This window comes from Polypterus senegalus, chromosome 3 (genome assembly GCF_016835505.1).
Source record: "Polypterus senegalus isolate Bchr_013 chromosome 3, ASM1683550v1, whole genome shotgun sequence".
Lineage (NCBI taxonomy): Eukaryota > Metazoa > Chordata > Cladistia > Polypteriformes > Polypteridae > Polypterus > Polypterus senegalus.
In genome coordinates this window covers 7,179,681-7,202,572 of record NC_053156.1, presented here as the reverse complement: position 1 = coordinate 7,202,572, position 22,892 = coordinate 7,179,681, and positions in this window count along the sequence as shown.

Genomic DNA, 22,892 nt, shown 5'->3' with positions numbered 1-22,892 from the left:
ACAGAAAGCTGTTAAATATGACTCTCTTATTTCTAACACATTGTCCTGAAAAGCTGTATGTGAACATACGGACATATTATAAAATATTTCATAGCCCTTTCTTTAGTTAGATTTTACAGCATGTTAAGCACAGGCAGTCAGTCACTGTCCAGCCCGTTATATCCTAACACAGGTCACGGGGGTCTGCTGGAGTCAATCCCAGGCAGCACAGGGTGCAAGGCAGGAACAAATCCTGGGCAGAATACCAACCCACCGCAGGGCACACACACACACACACACCAAGCACACACCCGGGACAATTTAGGACCGCCAATGCACCTAACTTGCATGTCTTTGGGCTGTGAGAGGAAACCCACGCAGACACGGGGAGAACATGCAAACTCCACACAGGGAGGACCCGGGAAGTGAACCCAGGTCTCCTAACTGCGAGGCAGCAGTGCTACCACTGTGCCACCGTGCTGACCTGTTAAGCACATTATTTCATTATTTTATTAATGTTTATTCACAATATACTACAATGTAAATAAGATATCTTGGGGTGGCACACGGCTTTGTGCTGCTATCTCAAAGCTTCAGGAGACTGGAATTGAGTCCTTGCTGGAATGGACCAGACACCTCTTCTGAATTAGGATGCTAAAATCTTGGGCCCAAAAGCTTCTTGTAGCCCAAACCAAGGAGAAGAACTTCAGTGTGCCATAGTAGGCAGGCAGGCCGAGTCCGTCTTTAAAACATCTCACAATGCGTGGCCTCTTTTGACTTGGAAGACCAGCGTGGTTGGAAACAGCTTTCAAACCACAGTGATGCGATTTTCCACTTGGGTGTATTTTAATCAGTCCAGTTTTATTTTTTGCCCAGTTCATTTATTTATTTTGTTCTTCATAAGAAAACAAACTTCAATATAATTTCCAGTGCACTGGGTATGCAAGTCAAATACAAAGTCATCTTCAAATGAAGGCAGGGGGTTCAAGTTAGTATCTTCACGTGTTTTTTAGTAAAAGTGGACAATTAGCACGTGGAACAAAGGTGACGGCCAATGTCATTTTAAAAGTGAAAATGAAAAGGAGTGGAGATGGAAAGCAAGCAAAGATGAAGAGTCCTTGGGGTCAGCGTGTGGAGGGTCACAGCATGTATCTACATTACTTGTAGACATTCATCTTTGCTATTTGATGTACATGTTTTGTTATCTTCCTTGTTTCTGTGCGAGTCCCACAGAAAGTAGTAAACTAAGAAAAAAAATATCATTTATCTTCTCAATTGTAAAATATTCTCATGAAATCTCCTGAAAAGAAAGTGAAGCAGAAATCCGAATTCATTTGCACTCCGCCATTTCAGCTGCATTGCTCGGTGGGTTTCTGTTTCCTGAACTGTTTTGCTCTTCTGGACTGCTGATGGATTGTGTGTTTAGTGACAAACGGCAGCCACAGCTCTGAGTGTATTTTCTAAAGCTGCTGTGCTCTGTGCGTGTGACAATTCGGCTGCCACTGCTGAAGTTGTCATCTTATAGCATGGCAGACATGTTTATTTGTAAGTATTTTATTTATAGCATGACAAAGAAAGGGGTCTGCTGCCCCTACACTACAGTGAGGCTGATCCAATTACGCACAACACCACAATTAATTATGGACTGCCATAATAATACAGCAGCAAAGGAACTATGCAAACATTCATTTTGTGTTGTTGCTATTACTTCAAAAATATGGAACTGTCTAATTTCATTACAGTGACAACCAAACAGGGCATTGCTACAATGGTTGACATTCTTGGCATCACGGCTCAGAAAGTCGATACCAACTGCCTTGCAATGGTGGGCAATGGTGACCTGGTACCTGCAGCAAGAGGTCTTGCCAGTCAATCTGCCACACGCATGTCCTTCAAAGAAAAAGCACGGCTTACAGAGCTCTCCAAGGTATCATGCAAAGTTCTTTGGTCTTTATATAAAAATGTATGTTATTTATATAAAAGCCATTATTTACCTTTATTTATTTACTTGTCTTCATACGGCGTAAAGTCACAAGTAGACTGCAGAGCTTCCTGTGTGTGATCGACATGGACATGCTCACAAAGTACATATGTAATGCCACTCCTTAACGAGACTGCGGTCATTAAGCTCATGGAGTCATTTCTGGACAAAGGCAGAACTGTAACAACAGTTGAGTGGAGATTCCACCTGCAGATAAAGTCACTTTGGTACTCATGTACTTTGTCTGTGTGCCCGTGTCGATCAAACACAGGACTGCTGGACTGGTGATGGGAGGATTTATGGTCTGCTGGTTACCTTTTACTTTATTTGATCTTTCTGTTGTTACTGTTAATCCAATTAGTTATGCTTTTTTATCTCTGATTCAGAAAAGCAATTAAAATAATTTTGAGTTTTAAAATATTTAGCCCTGCTTCTTCAGTGATTAATTTATTGTGTTTGAAAACTTGACAACACTGCACCATAATATTCAGTTCCGACAATTGATATTTTTTTATTTCGCATAATAAGCATTCTCTGTATTAATAATTTGTACTCTTTTGTTTCTCATATTATTACTGGTGTACTCTGTTTGTGTTCCTTACTCCACATCAATATTCATTATATGAACTAAGTATTAAAATGTCTGATAATCAGTCCCATAATAAACCAACAGGACTGCTAAGCACTGCTGTGACTTTTGCTCTGCTCTGTCAGATTGTGTTTGTAAATCGTCTGACATGTCGGTGAGTTGATTTATTAAAAATGATGTGGAAATCCCAGTACATTTTAGTTATCTAAAATGACTGAATAGGAAAAGCCGTTATTAGAATTTATTATCACGGCGATGTTATTAAGTTAGGTTCTCGATGTTTTAAATGAATTCTTATTTGCTTTTTATTAATCTTAAGCAATGTATCTGCTGAACATTCTTATTTTTTTATATTAATCAATTTGATTCAAATCATCTTAATTCCTGATTATTACATATTGATGTGTATTGCAGTGAAATGCCATTACAGACATCACGGCTACTGTCACACTTTCCTTATCTTTTCTCTCTGATGTCAAGTTCTCCTCTGGTGTTTCTGCAGCTTGCACTGAACATCTTCACTTTTCAGCCCTGCCGTTTCTCTCTGTTCTTATTTGTGCTCACATAAATATTGTGTTAGTTCACATTTATTCCTTTTGAGAGGCACATCACAAATTGTTCACGCTTTCCTTCTCTTTTATTTTTCAAACGGCTGCAGGATTGTTGTAGAGCACAATGGCTCTGCTACTTTATACACAGAAAGTGTTCAGTGATCTTGTAAGACTTTTAAAATTGTAATGACACAATACAGAAGTGTGTGTTCATTCATGTCTTTTGATATTTTATTTCTTTGTAATGAACGCTTTAGTGAGGATTTTTACAGAAGTGTCTTTTTAAGTGATCATTAACAAATACCTGATGCTTCATATCTGTGTGTTTAGACACAATGGCTCCTGCTAGTTCATACACAGAAAGTGTTCAGTTATCTTGGTAAGACATTTCAAAATCTAACAACACAGTGTAGAGGTGTGTGCTCATTCATGTGTTTTGATATTTTATTTCTATGTAATGAGTGCTTTAGTGAGGATTTGAACACAAGAATCTTTTTAAGTGATCATTAACAAAGACCTGGGGCCTCATAAAATGTGCATATGCACAAAAATGTTGTGAACGCCTGTTTCCACGCTCTTATCGCAATGTATAAAAACTAAACTTGGCGTAAAGCTATGCACATTCTTATGCCAGCACCCCACAGTTGTGTAGTCACTTTTTTTTTTGCTACTGTTCCTGTGTGGTTTCTCTTTATTTTTTAGATTCACATCCCTGACACGGCTTTATCAAATACACTGAAATTAACCGCATGTCATTTTTTAGTTTAAGGCATCTGATTGTAATCAACCTGTAACAATAAAATTTTGCACGGAATGGCCAAACTTTTCCAAATACCATAGCTGCTTTAGCGTTGTTACTCTCAGTGCACAACTCAGAGTATTTAACCCACTGTATCTGAGTTTGGAATCACAGCTCTACAGCCGCTGATAAGAAAGAGGATAATCAGGATACAGCATCAAGCACACGCTGCCTCAGCCATGGGCACAGTCTATTTGAAGTCCTCTCATACGGCAAACACTTCAGAGCCTTTCCTGCATGAACCTCACAGTTCAGAAACAATTTCATCCCAAGAGATATAATCGCACTCAATCAGTCCATCAGGTGCTCCTTATAGAACTGTCTGTACCTATAAGTACAATCACCTCACTGTAAACTTGCACTACAGTTATAATATTGCACAATCTAAGCCACTTTTGCTTTCATATTATATATTTCTCATTGTTTTATATCATATTATTTTATTACTATTATTATTATTATTATTGTTGTTGTTATTTTATCATTTTATATGAAAATACGTTTATGGAGGATTTGCATATTAAATCTCATTGTACCATTGGTGGCTCTGAAGCTAAGGATCTGCTCTGGCATCCCGAAGGTTGCCGGTTTGAATACCCGTCACTGCCAAAAGAGATGCTACTCTGCTGGGCCCTTGATCAACCTTCAATTGCTCCAGGAGTGCTGTACAATGGCTGACCCTGCGCTCTGACTCCAAGGGGTATGCGGAAAGATGCATTTCACTCTGTGTTGTCCTGTATAACTATGTATGTGTTAAATAAATAAAATAAAGAATGACCATACAATAACAATAAAGGAATTCAATTCAATAGAAGAGAGTGTGTATTTAAATATGATGACGACTGGCTTCTAAGTCGATTTTGATTTCCAAGTACTATCTTTTTGGAGCTCTTGATATCATTTTTAAGATCAAATGCAATAAAGCATGTATATTACATTATTCAGATAAATTTTTAACTTCATTTGTCGCTACCACTGCGCCACCGTGTCCCCATGTTTTATACATGCTTAAACTCATTTCATCATGAAAATCATATATATTATACATCTTAGTATTAAAATCTGTAATATCTTGAATGTAATTTATTCTGTGTCCTGTCAGCTTAAGAGAAATCCTATTTAAGAAGCACATAGCGATTCACACACATAGAGTACACAAAAGAACACACAGAATATGAAGCATTTAACATGCTACTTTAGTTACTGTGGGATTTGAGAAACTAATAAATTAAACGATTTTAAGATGAAGTTTATGATGTTCTACTATGTGATTAAAGTGGAAATTTCTACCTTTTTTACACTGTGTCCCTGTTTTCATTTTCATTTTCTCTGTACCCTAATACACACGGTGGGCTACGACTCTCCTTTTCATGGCGACTTTGATATCTGACCACTTCTTTTTATTTTGGACACAGTGTGACTTTCTGAACTTCAATTTATGACATTCTCCACCACTCTTTGTCACTCGATCAGTTTCCTTTTGTTGCTTATATCACTGCTTAAACCAATAAATTGTAAGTTTTTCTTTGTCTCCACTTGGTATTCGCTGAGATTCTTAGTTTTTTCCCGTGCTTTTGCCATTATCTTTTCACAGAACACTGAGTTTAAGGGCTATTTATATTGATTTGCATATTGAAAGAGGCATAATTCAGGGAGGAGTCGGGGTGGGGTGACAGGCGTGTGTGTTACAATTCACGCTGATTTATGTAGCAGGAGAACATGGAAGTTGGCGTACACACAGATTTATGCATCTGGATTTTTTTGTTCATTACCACATTTCCACTTTTGTTCGTAAACCTTGTTTTAGTGTGAATGCTATGCACAACGTTATATATGAGGTCCGTGATGTTTTATATCCGTGTGTTTAGATAAACTTTAGCTTGTTAATTTCAAACATGTGAAAGTTCTTTGTGTCAAGTCATGTTACAAATCCCAAACAATGCTGTGACTTTCCACTCAAATCCTAAATTTGATTCAGTGCATGGTATTTCCTGATCGTGATGTCTGTTCAAGTGAAATGCCATTATATAAATACACACAGCTGGAGTTTTGTGGTTAAATTTCTTGACTTTGCTCTCTTGTGTCAGGATGTCGTCTCAGGTTTCTGCAGTACGCATTGAGCTTTATTTAATTTATTTCCCTGATGGCTTTTCTTCTCCCCTAACTACAGGCTGACGAGTTGCAGGTTACACAATACATTGCACTGATGAAGTTGTTGAAAGCGTCTCCCTTGAGAGAATTCGCTTTATTTGCCAGATGCACTAATGCAGATGAGGAACTTGTCAAGGGTGATGTTCGAGTTGTAATATACTGCACTTTCCACATGTACTAAAGTGATGCTCTTGATGTGTGTTCCAAACAATTCCACAGACAAAATATATTCATTTTAAAAGTTTTAGTAAATTTTCAAAGCAAAACAGTTTACACAAAAATAGGGAAAAATTGATATTAACACTAGAATTACCAGAGCCTATGAAAAAACTTGTAATTCCGTCCCACCTTAAATCGCTTCTTAAATCCCTTCACACCTCTCCGCCAGCGCCCTTTGTCTTCTAAATGTGCTGATAAAGAGAAGCTTGGAGCAGCCAGCTATTCCATTCCCCCAACAATTTAGAACGTTCATGAACTTCTCTCAGCTCAGGCTTTGATTGAGTATCTGGGAGTGAAGTGCAGTTTTAGAGTGGAAATAATAGATCGTTGTTTGGAACACACGCATTTCATGTCTGTTCAGTTTCTACAGTAATCTGTGTCAACACATTGTTAAAACAGAAACGTTTTTTATATTCTAGTAGTAGATGACAAAATGTAGGCATAAACTATATAGTGTATGAAGCCTGAAGTCCAAATAGCAAAGAAACATTTTCACAAGAATAACACAATTGCGCTTTTATTCAAAAATATAACTGCAGAAACAAAAAGCCGCCTTAACATGCGACATTGACAACAGCTTATTGTAACTGACTCTGTGGTTCAATAGACTCAGGCCCCGCTTGGGAATCAAGAGGTCACGAGTTCGATCCTGCGACCCTCCGTTTTGAGAAGTAAACTGCTCTTATTCTTACTGTTTTAGAATAAAAGCATACATTTGATTTCAGTCTGTAACAGCCAGTGCAATTTATGATCCTTGTAATGGTTAGCTTTTTTTTTTAATTCACTTTTCATTCTCTCAGTCACGTTCAGAATCAATCCATACAACCCCATCTGACACGGCTGTTTTCACTAAACACGCGCTATGGCTCTGCAGTGTACCACGATGCAAACTAACGCCAAGCACCCCCCGGGTTCTGACACACAAACGCTGGCGAAGCTGCCTTCTTCGTATCTCAACGTCACTTGATTTTCTTTTTATTCAGTTTTATTGAGTGTTCCTGCCAGTCCCCGCATGTTGCTGTATGCTGTTTCTTTTGAACTCCAGGACATGCAGAGGAAAGAATGGTAAAGAGCAGTAACTTCGGCGCTATATGCAATCATCAGACACTCCCCATCTGCCCGTGTCGCTCAAACACAGGAAAATATGTTTGTGTAAAGTATAACAAAAGTGCACTTTTATTCAAGTGCACTTTTTCCATCGCCTTTTCCTGTAAGAAGCAATGTACACACTTCTCTCTATGCTGTGGTTTCTATTACACACCTGAAAGAAAGAGACAATATATGTGAAAATATAATCGCACTAATGCAATATTATTTGAAAACGAACAGCGTTGTGTGAATTTATGCAGGAACTGGAAATTCTCTGATGCGGGACCTTCCCCAGGGAAGAAAGTACAGTGTCAGGTGCTCATTCAGTGTAATAGAAACCATAGCACAGAGAGGTGTGTACACGGCAACAAGTACACGTGTCGTAAATGTAGGAAGGACGGTCCTTGGGTGTGTGGGAACTGTTAATATTTGAATGTGATGATTTTATATAGCACGGAATGAAAATCTGCACTTCTTAGCATTGCACCATGCAAGCTGTCGTATCAATCGCCTACTGTAACTTGCTTTCTTTTTTCTTCGGTTATACAGGTATTTTTGAATAAAAGTGCACTTGTTTTGTTTGCGAAATGAAGTGTCTGCGTGCACTTTTTTTGGCATTACACGTGTATTTTTGAGCATGCCCGTTTGAGCAGTATAAAAAGTATTGAAAAGTATAACAAAACAACTGGCAGATGGGGAGTGTCTGATGATTGCATATAGCGCAGAAGTTACTGCTCTTTACCATTCTCTCCTCTGCATGTCCTGGAGTACAAAACAAACAGCATACAGCAACATGGGATGGTTTGGCGTTAGTATGCATCGTGGTACACTGTAGAGCTATAGCGCGTCTTTAGTGAAAACAGCCGTGTCAGATGGGGTTGTATGGATTGATTCTGAACGCGACTGAGAGAATGAAAAGTGAATTAAAAAAAATTAAAGCTAACCTTTACAAGGATCATAAATTGCACCGGCTGTTACAGACTGAAATCAAATGTATGCTTTTATTCTAAAACAGTAAGACTAAGAGCAGTTTACTTCTCAAAACGGAGGGGCGCAGGATCGAACTCGTGACCTCTTGATTCCCAAGCGGGGGCTGAGTCTATTGAATCACGGCGGCAGTTACAATAAACTGCTGTCAATGTCGCGTGTTAAAGCGGCTTTTTGTTTCTGCAGTTATATTTTTTAATAAAAGCGCAATTGTGTTATTCTTGTGAAAATGTTTCTTTGATATTTGGACTTCAGGCTTCATACATTATATGGTTTATGCCTACATTTTGTCATCTACTACTAGAATATAAAAAACGTTTCTGTTTTAACAATGTGTTGACACAGATTACTGTAGAAACGGAACAGACATGAAATGCGTGTGTTCCAAATAACGATCTATTATTTCCACTCTAAAACTCCACTTCACTCCCAGATACTCAATCAAGGCATGAGCTGAGAGAAGTTCGTGCAGGTTCTAAATTGGTGGGGGGATGGAAGAGCCAGCTGCTCCAAGCTTCTCTTAATCAGCACATTTAGAAGACAAAGGACGCTGGCGGAGAGGTGTGAAGGGATTTAAGAAGCAGTTTAAGGTGGGACGGAATTACAAGTTTTTTCGTAGGCTCTGGTAATTCTAGTGTTAAAGAAAATGTAAATTCTTGTTTAAGAGGAATTCTGTTTAAAGCTTATATATCTTGTCTCACTGCGGTGGGTTGGTGCCATGCCCGGGATTGGTTCTTGCCTTGCGCCCTGTGTTGGCTGGGATTGGCTCCAGCAGACCCCATGACCCTGTGTTCAGATTCAGTGGGTTGGAAAATGGATGGATGGATGGATATCTTGTTTCATTTGTCTAAGTTTGGTCATACAGTCGTACTTGAGGCACGTGAAGCAAGTTAAACACGGTCAGAAAACTGAATGCCATCTCCTGAAAACATATCTAATAGTCCATGGATCCTCATGGATGTCTACTGATATGGTCTGTCAAAGTGACATTAGACTGAGAGGGGCTGAGGTGACCAACTTGGCCCTTACAAACTTTGAAATGTCATCAGCTTAAAATGAAAGTATTCATTCTGTCATTTGCTGGACTGAAGAGAAGAACCAGGAAGGAAGATAAGCAGAACAAACACAGCCATACAGCCATTAAGAGACTGAAAAACCTCATACATTTTGACGAGTTCTGTCAGCTCGATCATGCTTGTATATGGTTGTCCCTAGACTGGCTGGGAGATATGCTCAGGCAGGCCTTTGGCCATTTAGGAACAAATAACAGGCGACCTGCTTCACTATTTGGAGGGCACTGTTTTCTTCTGGCCTTAGCCAGTGTCCCACCTTGGCCCATAAAGAGAATGCCTGTGAGTGGGTTGACCGTTCCGGGTCAAATCTCCACTGTGTTATTATCCTCATTTTCTGGTTTGGAGCACCCCCACATTTTGTCAAGGGCTCTGCCTTGGTGGGGAGGGCAGCACTCTCATCCTAGAGGCCATAATGAGTCCCCTGGGTCTTCTCCGTCTGGTCCAGCCCAATTCTGCAGGTCTTTCCTGCACCCTCATCTTGGGATCTACGTTGTACGGTTATAACCCTTGAGGAAGGGGCTTGCACCAGGTCTTCCCGAACCGCAGTACACATCCTACCCCCAGCAACTCGATGACGGTACTCTCCCACCTGATTGTTAACGGATGTTGGTCCTTTCTCAATTTCTAGATCCTGCTCCTGGGACTCCTGGGTGCAAACCATCCTGCCGACTATGCCAATGTCATACTAATAATGACGAAAAGAAGCCAAAAAAGGTTTGGGGTAGCTGCCCCCTGTATTGTAGGTAGGCATCAAAGCAGAGAAAAACAAATCTTCTAGAGGTCGAAAAGGAACTGTCTTCCAAAAATGGTGGATTTATAGTGAAGCAGAGGAACTGAGATAAACAGGGCTGGAACCACGGGTGATGTTAACGGGGTTGAAACCGAAAGCAATGTCATTAAAGTCAGGCAGAATTTCTCATAATGGGTCAGCAGAGAAAAGGGGAAAAGGGTCAGTGCACTTCACCACCCCCGATCTGGTGTGAAATTACCCTCCTTTAGGCACTTTAGCTGAAAACATGAGTTTATTTCTTTATTATTTCATCTGAGTTTTGAGTATGCCAAAAAACGTGACCCATAAATTGTGTTTTAATGTATTATGGTCTGCACTGTATAAAACGATTCCTGATGGGCTCTCAGCTCCTTTATTTCTGCTCTGCTCAGCTGATGCTTTGCTTGTTCCACTTTAAGAGTTGCCCCCTCATTTCAGTCCCCCTTGTGTGTTTATTCAGGAGGTATTATGATGAGGTGGTCTGCACTTCTGCCCTTTTGATTTAGTGTTCTTGTTACAGTCCTTCGCCGGTCACTGCTGGTATTGAATCTCCATGTTCTCTCTTTGCATGTGTGGCATTTGGTCTTCAGGACGGCAGAAAACGTTTATTATCCCAGAGGGAAATTTATCAGCAGCAGGAATGTGTGACACGTAGGACATTGTTAAATAGGGACAAGAAAATAATAAAAGAGACCACACATGACAGCCATTGTTGTAATCAGCACACACACCATAAGACTTCTACAAATCAGAATAACGATTCTTATACACACAAAAATAATTCAGAACTCCTCAGGACTCCTGCAGCTACTAGAATTCAGAAGGCTGATAGCTTTGAGATAAAAGAGGACTTCAGTCTGGGGGTCTTCACCCTTGAGACCCTAAATCAGCAGCTTGATGGCCACAAATGACACTTTGCCATGTGACAGAATCGAATTGGCCTTCTTTACCACTTGTTTCTCAGGTGGTGTCATGGTGGTCAGTGAGAGAAGGCTGCTGTAGACCCCCACTTTCACTGTTCATTTTAATGTTGTTAGTCACACGGTTTTTGCTCTTTGTCGTAAGATTCACACACACACACACAGAGGCAAATGTAACCTACTAGAGGAAACTGGACCACCCTGAGAAAGCCAACACAAACAGGACCACAACATACAAACTCCACATAGAGAGAACCCAACATGTGAACCCTGGCCTCCTTGTAGTGAAGCAGCAGCACTATTACTACACCACTGTGCCTCCTGGAGAGACAATCTGTAAAAGCAAAAATGACATCTGATTCAATTAAAGAGTAGGCATTTTAATCAAAGGTAAGCCTGCTGTGGTTGATTTTTCCTAAATAGTGTATTTGCAATGCTTGCTGATAGGGTTGGACTAAGAGAACATCTAAGAGGTCTCCTTCCATGACCTTCAGACGAGTGGGTTACATTAATTGTCAGCTCTCTGCTGGCCTGGTGTGAGTGTTTGTGTAACTTGGCTTCATGACCATTACACGGTAGTGGTCTGGTGATGCTCATTTTCGCACCGCCATAGGGATAGTAATTTGTTTTTTTGTTTTTTTGGTGGGGATACCAGAAACACACCCAGCTTTGGCCCGACTCACACCATTCACATACAGTACAGAGATACAAAGTGACAGGATCTAAACTAATAAAGCTGTATATAGACTGAACAAAATATGAGCAACAAATAAACAGATAACTCTCCTTTTTCCGCACGATAATATTAAAGACTAACACAACAATAAACGTCAACATTAAACACTATCAGCCAAATCCATAAACAGACCAAATGCAGTGGTAGCGGATGACGTGGAATGGAAGAAAAGATGAGGATCCAGGACACAGCTTTCTGTATGTAATGTCATAAACAGTCTTACCGGTAGCCCTGATGCAGTGAGGAGTGTAGAGGTCTGGGGAGCGCTCTCTCCGATGAAGCATGATGACCTACTCACTACTCACATGAGAGGCAGGCACAAAACAGTCCATACATCCTTACAGGTTCAGTGATCGAGGATATTCAACAGTTGGTACTGCAGACAAGACAAACGGGTGAACACAAATACAAACAGCTCACCTCCTTGCTGTTTAGCCCGGCTCCCTTTAATGATTCTTACTGGCCCCTCTTTGCCCCAGCAGCCCCTGCATTCACCCCAAATGTCCAATCAGGGCAATACCCTTGGAGCCGCTGCATAATGGAGTCCTTTAAGTTTTAGCGCTGCAACATTACAACTGGTGAAGGAGAAGATAATGGCAGCCCAGTCCAAAAAATCTCAGGCACACAACTCAAAACACAAGCTTGCTTAGTTCTTGGTTGATGAGAATGTGTGGATCAGGATGCATCCTCTCTCTAAAGTGTCCCACAAATTACAGATAAACTGTCTCCTAAATGGTTCTGCCCTGCCTCTGTTGAACAGCAAAATGTCCTGTGAGCTATTCAGGAGAGTGGAGATTGTCTGGTCACTGGCAACATCTCCAATCTGAAACCTTCGTTTGGCCAGACACAATGTCCTAGGAGTAGGGAATGTAGTAAGTCAGGTCAGGATGGGAAGCATGCACTGGTACAGCATGTTGCCACATCCATCACATGACGAAACAGCTCAGGACCATATGGAAATGACCCTCTATCTTCCACAGCCAGGTGTTATGTGGGTGTCCCCTTGGCCTGGTCCAGCCACTCGGCTCCTCAACAATGAGGATCCTACAAGCCGGACCACCCTCGGGGAATCACACCACATGGCCGTAGTGCCATAACTGACATCTCTCACAATGCAGGTAACGTGCCATATTCGGGACTCCATGTGCTTGACAAGTGTACGTTCTCTCCGCACTGTGTAGAGCTTCGCCCAATGATTCCCCTTTAAACAAAAGTCACTTAGGCCTTTTGAGAACACTCTGAAATCTTCGGAATATACCTCCTTATTATCTTTTACTGTTAGCGTTTGGAAATTTCCTTTTAGCAATCGCACTCAAGAGCTTCCTAGATCATTATATGGCTACTTCTGCATTCATGTCCATGTATACCCATATAATCATCCAACCATCTTTCTTTTTATATTATAAAAAATACTAAACACATTAATTTTAAACTTCTTTTATTTGCTCTATATTTAAAATTTAATTACAATGTTTAATGTTTTAAGTGTGATTTTAATTTTTAGTTTTATTGTTTGTGAGTTATCCTTTGTTTCTAAGATGGTGTCTATCCCTATGCTTGTCAGTCAGTCATTGTCCAACTCACTATATCCTAACACAGGGTCATGGGGGTCCGCTGGAGCCAATCACAGCCAGCATAAGGCACAAAGCAGGACCCAATCACACACACACACACTAGGGATAATTTAGGATCACCAGTCCACATGTCTTTGGACTGTGGGAGGAAACCCATGCAGACACTGGGAGAACATGCAAACTCCAACAGGGAGGACCCGGGAAGTGAACCCATATCTCCTTACTGCGAGGCAGCAGCACTACCAATGCGCCACCCCAATTTAGGTTGTAGGTTTCAATTATTTTTTTTTTATAAATTCATTTTATTTTTAAAGTTATTAGTATTTATAAGTTAAATCATCTCTTAAGATTAATTTTTTCTGATAAACCTTTCCTATATGTGAAATTATGAATCTTAGGGTCTTTAATATTATTGTTATTATTATTAGGGTCAGGTTTATATGACTATTGGGGTTAGGGTTAAGGGAATAATAGCTCAAAGGCTGTGCTCTGGTATACTAGTCCCCTGTGTAAAATATCTTCATTCTAATTTAGTTGTATTAATCATCTGAAGAATCAATGCTAAAGTTTATAAAAAGTCAAAAAGAACAAAAATGAACATTAAGCTAATGGCTCATTTTTTATTTTTTTTTGTCAAATTTTTACAAAAACCATCTGAACAAAAACATTTTACCAAACGGAGGAAAGGTCATCAAACCAATCGTTATTCATTGAACCCTCTTGGATGTCATGTGTCCAGTGAATGTGAATGTTGAATTTTGCTTTGTTAAGTGTGACTTGACTGTATGGAATGTTATCTGTTTCTAATTAAAATCAAGAAAAATGTATATATATAAAAAGAAGAGTGAACATGATTGGATTATGATTGTCCTGAGAAAAATGTTACAGAATAGATTGTTTTGATTGGTTTTCTGTTAATCTAAGATGTTAAATGAACCTGCTTTTACGCTAATTGTTTGTTTCTCCAATGCAGATAAGTCCACACTCTGAGCACTGGATTGTATAAATGCAATTTGTAGACAATAATTGAAAAGTGTGGAAAATGGGTAGTTTTTTTTAGGCTATTTTTTTTATTATTATCAAAGAATGGAATATATCAGGTGGTTTTATTTTGTTTCATAGTTGAGCACTTTGTGTGAACCAAGAATTTTTTCAAATTCTTGTTTCTACGATAGGCTGCAACCACAGAGAACTGTTGTAATGGTAAAATTGTCTGTTGTAATTGTAGAACATGGTTTCATAAAATATGTATTCCTTTTTGAGCCTAGACTGAATAAGTGACTATGACTGGAAATTGGATTTGATTCAGTCTGTGGAGAGAGCTCACTGTCAGTATTTGAATTGTTATCTTTAGAGCTGTTACATTTAATTTGATTGTGATTCACCTGTGAAGTTAGAAAACATGTAAAGTTAAAATCCACAAAAGAAGGGGTTAAGAAAAAAAGAAATAAAAGCACCATCTTTAACATCAGGACCCCCTTCTCAGAAAAAGTCAAAGTTAGGGTGGGCCAGTTCATTAGTCGAGACACCGGATAGTTGGTTATTTTGATAAGAGACAAAGACTGAAATGGGAGCCCACTACCCTTAACATTGGGGCCCCCTTTCCCTAAATGGTTAAGATCAGGGATGGGATGAGTTATATCATCGCATGTAACAGTTTATAGATCTTTGTCATTTAGCCAATCCCTGTATTCATAAGACGTGATCAATCCTGGATCCTACAACAGATACAACTTTGTAAATTGAAAGTAATAAATAGTAGTCAGAGGGACAGAGAGTTTAGAAAAGTTCTGAATCAAAACAGGAATAAATATTTTAATTTTTAAAGAAAAATCCCTAACCAAGAAGGACAAAGTGTTCTAGAAATCCAATCTGAAGATACATCTAAGACTCTAGAGATGAGAGTTTTGTGAATAGATTCAAAGCCCCTCCAAAGGGTTAGAGCGTTCTGCAGGCACTTGAACGTTGTGGTGCTCTGCTCTCTTTATGACCCTCTGCTCCAAGGAGAACTTAGAAACTTGTGGAGTCCTGAGCCCTGTGCCCCTATGGTCTTGGGGCACTTATAGACAAAAAATATCATTAGTACTCTTTGAAACTTCCAGAACATGGCAGTCTGGTGACCAACAGCACCCCAGGGCTGGACACACACGTCAAAAATAACTGATATCAAAAAATGGACACACAAATATTTCAACAGAATTAAATAAAACTTAAGTAACAAACCATTAAGAAAATCAAAATCTGCGTACTGCAAAGTAGGAAAGTCAAACAAGTAAGTGTAGCAAAGTGTAAAGGAATGAAGAAGCAACAACATATGGTGTGCCCACTTGACCTTAAGCACACTGGCAGGGGTCTCATTCATGACCAGCTGCCATAGTGGACTAGGAAATGCGGATCTGAAAGTCACCAACATGTGGATACCACAGCACGTGAACTCCATCAGCACGGAGGACAATGAGGTTTGGTGGACCCCCTTTATCACTCTGTTCAGTTGGTAACAGAGACAAGAATAACAACATTGTTTTAGAAATTGATAACATTCTTTATTTTATATAGTGACCTTCAAAAAGTGAAGACAATTGAGTGACTTTAGTAATATATGAATAAACACAATGACTTACATTTACAGCATATTTAACAAATGTCAGTAAGCTCAGAGTGGCGTTAACAGACCACCTGCTTACTGTATCAAGAATATCATTTGAACAATCAAACACAGCGAGAAACAAGATACTCCTTAGGAATAAGTATTATATTTTAAATATTTATTATATTACATTTATTTTCTAAAGGTATGCAATGCGTGTATATGAGTGGACCTGGGCAACAAAGAACAGAGATGAAGGAACTGAAAATCCACGAGTGTAACAGCAAACTAAATTCACATTTAAAATACATCTGGCCGGCCATGGAGTGCACTTGTCTGCTGTCACACAGGCTGCTCTCCGCTCACTCACTGCCATTTCTCTTTACGTTTCACAGTTTACTGTTTAGCACCTTGAGCTACTTTTTTTGTATGAAAATGTGTTATATAAATAAATGTTGTTGTAATTCATCAATTCATTGTCTGAGATTTAACATTAAAAGCCAAACAATTACAAAAACATTTAAATAATGAAAACTGCTGCGTTTGAAAAGCATTTTAGTAAACGGACCTGCACATTTTGTGACATACTGTAGTGTATGCCTGGTTTGAATGACTTTTGTCACAACGTCACTCGTCGAAGGACCTGCACTCAGGGCATCATCAGCACGTCTGGGAGGATTTGAGGTTTTCTCTGTTTCCACATCTTTAGGTTTCGGTCCCCATGTCACTTATTTGAACGTCAACTTAGTGGACATTGGGAGTGACAGCAGCTGGGCACACAAGTGACTCTTGGACTGGCCGACAGTGACATCCCATCTTTGATGAGCTCCTGCCCTGACGCCACACCAACAACCAAACGTAAAACTGGCATACAGGAGTCAGTTAAGAAAATGGATGACACTTCTAGAATTTGAAGACGCTGCTCAGTGCTGATTATTAATACACAGAATGCAAAATATACAACATAAATAAATACAAATAGTCAGAACTGATTATTACTGTGCACTGTTTTAAAACTTACAATAAATTAATCACTGAAGAAGCAGGGCTAAATATTTTAAAACTTAATATTATTTTAAGTGCTTTTCTGAACCAGGGATAAAAAAAAGCATAAAGAATTGGATTAACTCCAAAGCTCACCTCACTGACCGCTACTAAGAGGTTTCTTATTTGTTGCAAGAAATATGTATAATCATAGACACAAAAATCCATCAAAGTGAGAGGTAACCAGCAGATCATAAAGACGCCCACCACCAGTCCGAGGGTCTTTGCTGCTTTTGTTTCAGACGCTTTAGGTGTGTTTGATTTGCTGCTCTCCAGCGACTGCGACTTTTCAATCAAACATTTAATGGCTTTGGAATGTCTTTGGGCAACTATAAATATTCTTGCATAAGAACATATCATTACTGAATATGGGATAATAAAAATTAAAATTAAAAACACATAAGTTTCATTCTCATATGGATAAAATAAACATCTTTGTTTACATCCCTGTGTGTCAATATAACTAAAGTATATAAGAGTGAATGTATATATAAATGAATACAACCACATCACTACAATGCTGACCTTTGTGATATTCAGAGTTATTTTTGAGCTGTAAAAGAATGGATTACAAACAGCAATGTAACGATCGACAGATATTAACATCACATGAGTAACAATGGCCACATCAAGAAAATTACCAAGTAACTGATAGACGTAACAGTAAAACACCCCAAAATACCAGCAGGTTTCTATTTGTCCGATAAAAGAACAGGGCATCAGAAATAAACCCACCAAGAAATCAGCCACTGCAAGTGAAAGGATCAGAAAATTAGTCGGCGTGTGAAGCAGAAGGAAATGAGAAATAGAAATGATGACAAGAAGATTTCCAAAGATAGTGGATGAAATCAAAAGAATCCAGAAAATATAAAGACCTACATAGACTTCTGTGTCATAAATTAATTTGCGGCAAGATGCATTTTTATTAGGATAGCAGTAACCAAGTTGTGGCTTCTTAAATTCCATTTTATTTCCCTCAGCAGTTCCACGTTTACCCACAGACATGCTAAGACTGCTGTACCTGACCACAGGCGTCTGTAGGTGATATTTATACAGTCTCTAAAGGGATTACAGCAGCCTCTCTGCCATCTCATTATTGTCAAGCATTGCTTTTAATTCCTAATGAGCCCCAAGGAGCTCTTTAACCCTCATTGTGTTTTTAAACAGATAATCAGCTAACACAAAGAGACACACAGACAGTCCTCAGAGTGGCTCAAGCTGCTGTTAATTGTGATCTTCAGCACTGCTGTTAGTTTTTACAGTCTGACCTGTGATGCCCAGTGAAAGGCCTGCTGTGATTTTTATATTCTGTACATATTGGCATCGGCAGGCTGCCTCAACTTTACTCATTTCTTCTGTACGGCCAACAGCTCGTGTTTAATAAAAGTGACGGGACACAGCAGGTGTGATGATAAGCATGCATCGCCTGTCTGTGAACTGAAGTCATGTTACAGTCGGTGCCCAGCCAAACTCAAACATCGGGCAGCTTTTCAAGGCCAACACTCAGCCAGCTCTCTTAACCTGAAATCCATTTCTGTGTACGTCTCCCTGTGAGCTGAGAGCAGCCATTGACCGCTGGCAGCTCCTGTTGATGTGCTCAGACACACACGATTTTCAAAGGCTTTGCCAAACCTCAAACATGTGAGCTTCTCCATCACCATTGATTGAAAGACTAACAGGCGTCTCCATGAAGGACTATTTAGGACTTGCTGCTCACAACACCTCCTTCCTTTTCTGAGTTTAGTTGTGTCAGACACTTAGGAGTTTAACTGATCATTTATAGAAATACATTGAAATCACTAAGCGTTTTAGGAAGTCTCTAATTATTTTAAGGTCTGTTTAAATGATTTAGAGATATTTTTAATTCAATTACAAATATCTATGAATGAATTAAAGACATATTTCAACCAGTTCTTCATTTTTAATCATATCTTTAAAGGACTAACAGATATATTTAAACAAGTCATAGATGTTTTTTTACAATTTTCTCTTTACTTAAATAAAGATAAATTATGGAGGTGAAGGCTCTAAACCATAGCTGAAATGCTGCTATTTAAGTAATTTTTATATCTGAGGTGTGTGATTAACTGTTGTGTCGATTATGTATGCTGACTACTTAATGCCATCTGATCCTACCACATACTGATGGAGTGAAGACACTCGGTATTTCCTGCGATGACAAAGTATAGTCAGTGTACTTCACATCGGTTCACAAAGCACACTGCTGGAGCAGATCACCTTTACAAAGGTCTGAGTTCAAAGCTTAGGTCACATCAAGACAAACACCTCACTTAGTCACTGTGGCAGAACACCTCGAATTGTAACCAGAAGCCAGAGAGGAGGCCATTGGCATGTAGCTGGAGTGTCACAATGGATTAATGACACAATGATTAAACTACTATGCTTACTACTTGTTGTCCTCGAGTGACCACTCCATAGCAGCACTGACACAAAGGACAGATCCACCTGTTTCAGATCTGCCACTCAGACTGCTGCTGTAACTGCCGGCTGACACAACATCCACATCAGTAACAGGACAGTACAGGCTACATGTTATTTTTCTTAGAGCAAGGCAATATTTCATAGGCTCTCTGCTCACACCTCCATGAAATTTGACCCTACAGCAGAAAAGTGTCAGGCTACACACAGCTGCTGTGTTCACAACTGTCCTGAGGAATGCTGGGGCACAAGTAACACCTTCACCTTCTCTTCATATTGTGAAATTGCTGAACTCTTTTCAGACCATCTCCAAAGGGTCGACACGCAGACGGACGATACGCAGAAGCGCAACTGCTGCGTCTGATGGGGCTGATTATCCGTCACTGAGACATATGCAGGTTCACAGCACCACAGAAACAACTGCAAGCTGACCACTTCCATGCACAAGGTGCCAGCCTTCTGATTTGTGATGCAGGTAACATTATAACTTGGCCACAGACCTGGCTCCGACTCCTGCCCATTTACTGTATTTGTGTGTAGTAGAATGGTAGATCCTGCTACAATAAATAACCTTGCTCTTCCTGTTTTGAGTCAAATAAAGCAGGTTTTACTAAAGTACTGACACTCTGCCATGTTTTTGTGGTGCAAGACAGCGACTCACATGTCACATGGTACCAGAAGTGGGGTCTTGCACCAGTGGAACCCCAAGAGGCACATAAAATTCTGATATCTGTGGAGCAAAATGAGGCTCCTGCATGAGCTCCTATCTTTGTTGCCCCCAGGGATGTGCTGGTGAAGAGAGTTCCCTCGGACAACGCAGAGTGTTTCCTATTCTGCTTCGTATGCACAGCAACATTGATACGCTGGGATATGGGAGACTGGACAGCCATCATAGCCGTGTTTTTAACCAGGGAGGCCCTACAGGACATGCAAAACAACCCTCCTGAAAGGCTTGATGATTATGACTTCCTGAAGCAACAGATCCTGCTCCGCATGGCTATGAGCCCTGTGGTCAAGGCACTTCAGACACTTCATCCTGGCATCTATTAATAGGAAAAAGGAATGCCCTTTTCCCATGGGTCTTGGCCACCTGTAAAGTACCTCTCTCTGTAGTAGATAGAAAGGAGCTCGCTGCTGACAACATCAGTCAAGGAGCCAGGTTTAAAATTGAACCAGAGTTGTCCAGTGAGGTGGGGGACGAATCCTCAACTGTGGACCCGGAACAGCTGGCAGACTTTATCACACTGTCGCTCATGCCAACAACCTCCCAAGATCAGACTCCCGCTATGGACCCCTATTAAATAGCAGCAGGGGGTGAGCTTGATGCTGCATCGGGCTCAGAAGAAGCAGCAACTGGCATTCAATCAGTTTGCTGACCTGCAATGAGCTGATAGCAATTCAGACAAGCCCACGTCACAAATGACTCTTACTATCTGGAGAGAGAGGTTCTGAACTTTAAAGCACCACACTTTTTAATTAAGGTTGGTTTCCTGTATTGGGTGATTTCTGATTGCATGGGTGATGGGCAGATCGAGCAGTTGGTGGTGCCAAGTGAATATAGGGAGATGGTTTTAAAAATTATTCACAGCCACGTTTTGGGAGGGTCACCTTGGCGCAGAAAAGATTAGGGAACACATTTGAAAACACTTTTATTGGGTGAAAATGGGCCGAGATGTGGTCCAATTCTATAAGGCCTGTCCCGACTGCCAAATACAGTAGCTTCCACTCAAAGACCAGCTATGGCACCCCTTGTACCAATGCCTATTTTAGATGTCCCCTTTGAGAGGGTGGGATTAGATATTGTTGGCCCGCCTCCCAAGAATAAAAATGGGTTTCAGTATATGGTCATGTTAGTCGATTATGCCACAAGACACCAGGAAGTGGCCATGCTGCTGGTGGTGGACACCCGGTCAATTGATAAAGCACTCTCAGAAATTGTCAATCGTATTGGTATCCCTTGCAAGATTCTGATTGATCAGGGCATGCCCTTTATGTCTCGCAACATGAAGCAACTATGTGAAAGTTTTGCAATTAAGTAGTTAGACTCCATGGTTTATCATCCACAGATATACTAATAAAAGGTAAAGCCCTCACTGACTGACTCACTCACTCATCACTAATTCTCCAACTTCCCGTGTAGGTAGAAGGCTGAAATTTGGCAGGCTCATTCCTCACAGCTTACTTACAAAAGCTAGGCAGGATATTTAGAAATTCTACGCGTAATGGTCATAACTGGAACCTAATTATGTACATATATACGGCCATAGCCTGCAGCTTGGTCGTATTGAGGGCGGAGTTGCATCCCTCATCGTCACGCCTCCCACGTAATTGAGTGCCTGCCCATATAAGGCCGTCCGTCAGAGTCAATCCAATAGACAAGCTGACGCTAAATATTCACGGGTGAAGGACTGTGCTTATGCAAACGATAGTGTTTGGCACAAACTCAACGAAAGTGCGAGAGAAACTTTTAAGTGCCGGGTCTTAGCTAACATTAAATAAAGCCGTGAACATCGCAAGATCGCAAAAGAGAGCAGCTTACGTGAACTGACTGTGAACACAGTACGTAGAGAACAAGGAAGATCTCCAAAGAAAACTGAACAAAAAATGTATTACACAATTGAGAAGACAGCCAAAGAATATGAAGCGAGTGATGCATACAAGCATATTCATAAGTGCAGCTACTGCGGAAACAAAGCACGGTGTAAACCGTAAGTTTAAATTAGGTTTATAGACACGCTGCCGCTGGTGTTTGTCATGTCTACGATGAATATGATATTTGCGAGATACAAGTTTAATGAGAAGACGCGGGGTATAAACGAGACTTTGGATCACTTTGTAACAGAGTTAAAATTGCTGTAATGGAGTTAAACTTGCGGGTGAAGGACTGTGCTTATGCAAACGAATAGGAAATTAAGTTCATAGATACACTGCTGCTGGAGTTTGTCATGCCTAAGATAAATACGATATTCGCGAGATATAAGTTTACTGACAGGACGCAGCTCAGCAAAAGTGTGACAGAAACTTTTAAGTGCCGGGTCTGAGCTAACATTAAATAATTGCTGGTGAAGGACTGTGCTTATGCAAATGAATAGAAAGCAAATGTTATGTTATTTTTAAAATGTTTCCTTTTCTTTTCAATAACTTCTTTAACACCCTTCTTCTACGCTGTGAAGCGCGAGTATTTTGCTAGTGATTTAATAAAACCCTAAAACAGATGATTTGGCAGGTGGCCCATGATGGCCCAGCCTCCTGGGATACAGTGGTGCCTTTCTTCCTGTTTGATGTTCGGGATTCCCCCCAAGCATTTGGCTGCCAACAGCGCAGGATGTTAGATATTTTTAATTGAAAGAAAGTACAGGGACTTGTGAGAAACCTCACGATTTGTTGACCGAGACATTTCGCTGC